A 6,030-nucleotide genomic window follows, 5' to 3' on the forward strand; every position below is an offset into this window, starting at 1 on the left:
TAAGAGTGGAGTAACTGCCATACCATGAATATTCGGTTATCCTTATGTGACCATCTCATCCAATACAATAAAGAAACAAAGTGAAATTAATGCAGCAAAAAGAGAAAAAAAACAAATAAAAGACAACAAAGACAGAAAGCATGGAAGAAGGAAGCTATGGAAAATACACTACACACAGTCGGCATAAAAACACAATCAGCAGCGGCAAAAAACCTGAAGAAATTTCACAGGATGTTGTTGGGAAACATAAAGATCATGAGATCCCTGACAGGAGGCTGACAGAAGCATAATGATGTTATGGAATCATACTAATAAATGGTATAAAAGGGTTTTAGAACCAGTTATTAGTGTGCATTCACCTAGAGGCAAGCTTGTGTGTTACACTCGGTTATTGCTGATAGTTTCTGTTTCTGTTTGTTGGAGACTGTTTCTTGGTTTGTTATTATCTTTGCATTTTAATTTCTTCTACTTATGCTGGAATTGTTTGATTATTTGAAGCAGATTTTAGTTGTAATTTTCTTTTATTTTACTTTACATATATTACTGTACACACAGCTTTTAATAAAAACAAGGCCCCCCATTGTGAGGATCCTGAAAAGACAAAAAGGTCTGAGTCCGTCTAAAGATTCAAACATAAGGTTACGTAGAAGAACTTGAAGAGGACAGAGTGACTTCGAAGGACACCTGCATTCAAGGTAAAACCAACTCTGATAGTTGATCTTGTGTTTTCAATACTAACCCAGTTAGGTAATAATGGTGTGGAAGGTTTTTCTACATATCCGAAAGCAAGTGTCACTGAGGGACACGTACGTCAGTATAAATTACTTCAGGTGTAATATCTTTTTGGTCAGAGCAGCATGTCACAGCAGGTTAAATGTACAGTTGTTTACAACCTTCATAATGTTTATGTTCATTACTAGACTTTAACCAGTAGATGGCTAGTGAGTCTTCTGTACAGAACTGTTCTATTCAAATCACATCTCTATTAAAATGCTGCCATCAACTGTTGCTATTGTATGTTTACATCTCCTTATTTGCTCAATGGTCAATTACAGACTGCACACTAGTTTGTAGTTTTATGTCCTGTAGTGTATTGAGTTGTCTTTCTGCGCTGTCTTTTGTCTTGCACTGTTTGCAATAAGTGCACACTATGCACTTTATGTAGCTGGGACAACTTAGGTTTCAGTCCTCAGCTCTGTGTTGCTCTATGTTGTGTTACTTAGCACGATGGTCCTGGAGAAACGTTTTATTTCACTGTGAAATCTTTCTCTCTCTCTCTCTCTCTCTCTCTCTCTCTCTCTCTCTCTCTCTCTCTCTCTCTCTCTCTCTCAGGATGAGGAGTGGGGAAACATTAAGATCAAAAACATGAGTACAGCTAAAAGTAATTTCTGATGAAGAGATTAACAGAGAAAGAACAAAAACTCAGGTGTGTGTGTGGTGGTGGTGGTGGTGGGGGGGTGCGACCTTCTTGATGGTGCGATCGGCTGACACGCTGCCCGAAGAGCCGTCCGTCCGATGTTTGTAGAGGACATGACGGAGGTGCAGCTTGCTTCAGCCATGAGACACTTTACATTTATTAATCAGTATTATTGATGTTATTATTTCAGAGATAACCTAAACTCTCCATATTGTGTGTGTAGATGGAGTTACCATGTGGACTGACGAATTGGGGATCACGTGCTACCTGAATGCCACAGTGCAGTGTCTCCGCTCATTGCCTGAGCTCAGAACCTCTCTCAAGGAGTGTGTGCGCTAATAACTCCTAATTACAGAAATCAAGCATTGCGTTAGTTCAGGCAGGCCACGCAGTAAGCTGCATCAGCTGCTAATCAGCTGTCCACAAGGCGCACCAATCCAGCACGACTTCCGTAATTTCCCTCCTTCAAATCCTCGCCTTTGACACCCTCCTCCGTCCCCGACTCCTCCAGCCAGAACCTGTTGCCAGCGCCGATTAAAATCTTCACGTAAATAATTCGCACCTCACGCAATTTCGGTTCTGATTCTGAGCTGTAATAGGGGGTCTATTCATTCCCCAGCGCTGCCTCCCTGCCCCGTCCATGCATGCGCACGGACAGACGCATGGGATAATTCTCCCAGAACAGAACCATTCTGCCAACACTAACTATATGCTCGCTAACCTTCATTTACGAAGTGGTCCTGACTGAACTGTCATTTACTGTGTGTGTGGAGGAACTTGACATTTGTGTGTGTGTGTGTGTGTGTGTGTGTGTGTGTGTGTGTGTGTGTGTGTGTGTGTGTGTGTGTGTGTGTGTGTGTGTGCAGGTATTCTGGTGTGTTGAGGTCCTCTGGAGAAAATGTGCCATCTCAGTACATCACAGCAGGTCAGTGTCTTATTTTCAGGACAGAAATGTGGGCGGTGCTACAAACCATGGCGACCACAGATTTAGAAAACATAGTAGTGACCCAAGACAGGACAGTCTCTCACCCGAATCTGTCTTTTTTTCTTTGTATGTCCATTGCTCACTGGTCCTGTACTACTCCACAGTGGCGGCAACCTGCTGGACTAAAATAGGCTGAAAATAAACACTTATTATACAGTAGGTGTACCATGGTGATTCAGGATACTGACTCAAGTACTCACCGATATGGTTTCGGAATTGGAACAAGTTAAAAGGAAAGAACTGTGAGACACAGCTTTGGGGTAACTTAGTTGATTCAGAACACTACATAACAGGTTTGGCGCTAGATGACGGTCGTGCTAAGCGGTGCAGGTAGAGAGGAGAAGTAGAAGAGAAGAGGGATGACACCATTTGCTAAGGGGGATGTTTTCATTTTCATCCTTAATACAGTACATACATTTTAAACCACAAACTACGGAGTATGTTTTGGACATTATTTAACCTTGCAAAAGATGAACAAAATTTTAGAATAATGACATTTCTTACTCCAAGTTTTTACGGGTGCTGAGCTCCTTTGTATGGGTGCTTTTAGGGGTGCACCCATGTGTGCACACATTCCTCTTTAACTCATTCATGTGCAGAATGAAGTGCATGGAGTTAGAGAACGAGGAACCCGTCGTAGGTATGGAGAGCAATCTGCAGCTCAGCTGCTTCATCAAATATCTAGCAACCGGCATATTTTTATCAAATATCTAGCAACCGGCATTAGATTGGTGAGTATCTGAAGGAGGGATACTTTGCATTTTGATTGGAGAAAATTTGACCAATTTTCTGTATTGATGCACAGGTTTATATTAAAGCATTTGAATGCTAATGTTCATATAATGTTATTGTTTCTAGTAACAGCTCACTGACAGGGACTTACAGTAGGGATGTGCTGTAATAAAAGTATAACAGACTTTTCTTTCTTTTCTGAGATTATACTAATCTTATTAATATTTTTCTGTTCTCTTAATACAGCGACTACAAGAGGAAACAATTTTTTTTCCATCTCTACAGAGAGACGCTCTATACAAAATCACTACAATGCTAAAATGTTATTATTATTACTATTTGCGTGTTTTTTTGTTGTTGTTGTTGTTGTTTTTACAATACCTGTTTGTTTATCTGTGCGTTCCAGACTAAAATCAGTCATCTCCCAGGGTACCTGACAAGAAGAGGGAGTCCTCAACACCAAAGTCCTCAAGGTAAGATCTCTTTACGTATCCTCAGTACACCACCTCAGGTATACACCCTTTGTTGTGCAGTATGTCCTGGACTAGGGCTTAGGTTTATAGGTGAAATTAGACAGGGTACGGTTCCACCCCCAGTACTTTTAGTTCGACAGCTAGGAAAATACTGCTAAATTTTGATCATTTTGCACATAGGACGTGAAATTCCCCCTCATGCTGGACGTGTATGAGATGTGCACATGAGGTCTGTTTACCACCCAGTCTAGGGTTGGGCTGCATAGAGTTATAGCTCTGGATTCAGTGATTTGATACCTTTTATAAATGGGCAAAATCAAAGACACAAAATAAAATTTCTAGATAAGTGTATTGGTATATTTTAATAGATAAACAGTGTACACAATCAACAGTACAATGGTAGGGAGTTAGGGAAGTCCCACTGTATTTTTCTTTTCTTTGCTTTCAGGTAAGAATAGTTACCTAACAATTAGAATTGTTTGTTCATTATTTTGGCCTGGGTCCACCCTGAAGTGACTCCTAAACACACAGGGGGAAAAAGGAACCCAGTCCTAAAGAAATAAGGCAGCCACTCGCCTACTGCCAGTGACACATCGAACAATATTACCGATGATATATATATATATATATATATATATATATATATATATATATATATATATATATATACACAAACACACACACACAAAGTGCATGTAACCACAGCAGCAATTACAAGGGTAAACCAAGCTCAGAGTCAAAAACAGGCAGAAGTCAAAACCAGAACAAGAACACAAGATCACAACAGCACAAAATGTTTATGTAAACATGGGTTAGAGAATTGTGATAAAGTTTCATTGCTTTGCAGATCTGGCCTCCCATAATAGCAGTTACTACGACCTGCAGGGCTGTCCCGACGCATCAGGGCCGCTCAGGCTCCTCTAGCCATTATGTCGGATGGGTCAAGAGGAAAGAAGGTGATTTCTCAAAAGAAATCAAAGTACAAATATTTAACTAACTTAAAACAGCTCCCACAGAACTCCACTGTAACCAGTCAGGCCACAGCTCCCACCAGTCTGGCCACAGTTCCCACTTACTGTAGAACTCAAAGGAGAAAATGAGTGGATAGATGAATGTGTGAGTGGGTGAATGTGTGACTGAATGAATATATGATGTCAGCACAGGCGTAAACAGAGAAGGCACGCGTAAACAGCATGTATAAAAGTAGGGCACGTTAACCAAGTGCGAATTTCAAATTCAATTTCAGGGGAATGTAAATAATTTTTTCCTCAGAGGAAATGATATTTATATTTTTGTAGTCACTAGTAAACAAACACTTAATATTTTTTTGGTAATGTAGTGTCTAATTTTAATTTTTACATATGGATTCCAATGGAAATCTTTGTGGAGACCCAGTTCGGCGACGTCTTACCCTAGAGGTCTGGCCAGGAAGCAGGGTTGAAGACGTAAAGACCAGTATATCTGCCCTAAGAGGGATTCCCCAAGCCCACTAGATCCTGATCCTAGGCGACACCATCCTGGAGGATAATCGAACCCTGTCAGACTACAACATCCAGGAGGGGTCGTCTGTCTGCCTGGTGATCTGCCTCAGGACTGCATGTTAATGGTGTATCATAATTTCATATATGATCTGTCGCTCACATGCACGTGCCGACACATACACACACAGACACACACACACACACACAGTTCTTTTTGAAATTCATGTTGCTTTTGAATTTTTTCTTTATATAACTTTATTGATCATATTTAATTCTTTACAAATGACCTGATGCTTTGTATCTCCTCTCACTGTGTGCTTTGATGTCTTGACATGACTTTGTTTGTGCCTTAAATAATGTTTTTATTAAAGTTTTATACATGAACAAAAAAAAAAGCATTTAATAAGCATTGTAAGTGGAATACAGATGTTATGAATTCACAAATACCTCTGTAAGTTAATCTTTGTACATGAGCTGCAAAAATATTAGTATATGTTTGAAGACACGCCTACATTTCACAGGGCAATTCTTGAGAACCCCTCTAAGGTAATTGCTCTAATGAGCATGGACTTTAGTGGGGCAGGGCAAAAATTTTAATCACATAACCTCTCCACTTTTTGGATTGAGGCTATAACATCTGATTTGTGCTTTAATCTACTATTTAGTGATTTACTGCAAAATAAACAATTGAGAGTCAAAAACATAGTCATCCAGTCTACAGTGTAAAAGCTCCTTTAGACCAGTTTACAATAATTAAAGTAATTATACTGATAATCTGAGTGAATAACAAGCTAGTTAGCATCAGTCTAAATATTATGTTTATGTAGACCAGTAGCCGCGATGCTAACAAGCTAGATAGCATCAGGCTAAATATTATGTTTATGTAAATCAGTAGCTGCATTGCTAACAAGCTAGTTAGCATCAGGATAAAAACATACAGTG

General features: G+C 39.8%; 1 long non-coding RNA gene across 1 annotated transcript; it reads left to right on the forward strand.

The window, feature by feature from the left end:
* Nucleotides 1-570: 570 nt before the first annotated feature.
* LOC113662293 lies at nt 571-4,508 on the forward strand. Its single transcript, XR_003445233.2, has 6 exons — nt 571-695; nt 1,333-1,426; nt 1,641-1,964; nt 2,284-2,342; nt 3,541-3,607; nt 4,455-4,508. It is a non-coding gene; the product is annotated as an uncharacterized LOC113662293 (long non-coding RNA).
* Nucleotides 4,509-6,030: the final 1,522 nt, after the last annotated feature.

This window comes from Tachysurus fulvidraco, chromosome 1 (assembly GCF_022655615.1).
Source record: "Tachysurus fulvidraco isolate hzauxx_2018 chromosome 1, HZAU_PFXX_2.0, whole genome shotgun sequence".
Taxonomy (NCBI): Eukaryota; Metazoa; Chordata; class Actinopteri; order Siluriformes; family Bagridae; genus Tachysurus; species Tachysurus fulvidraco.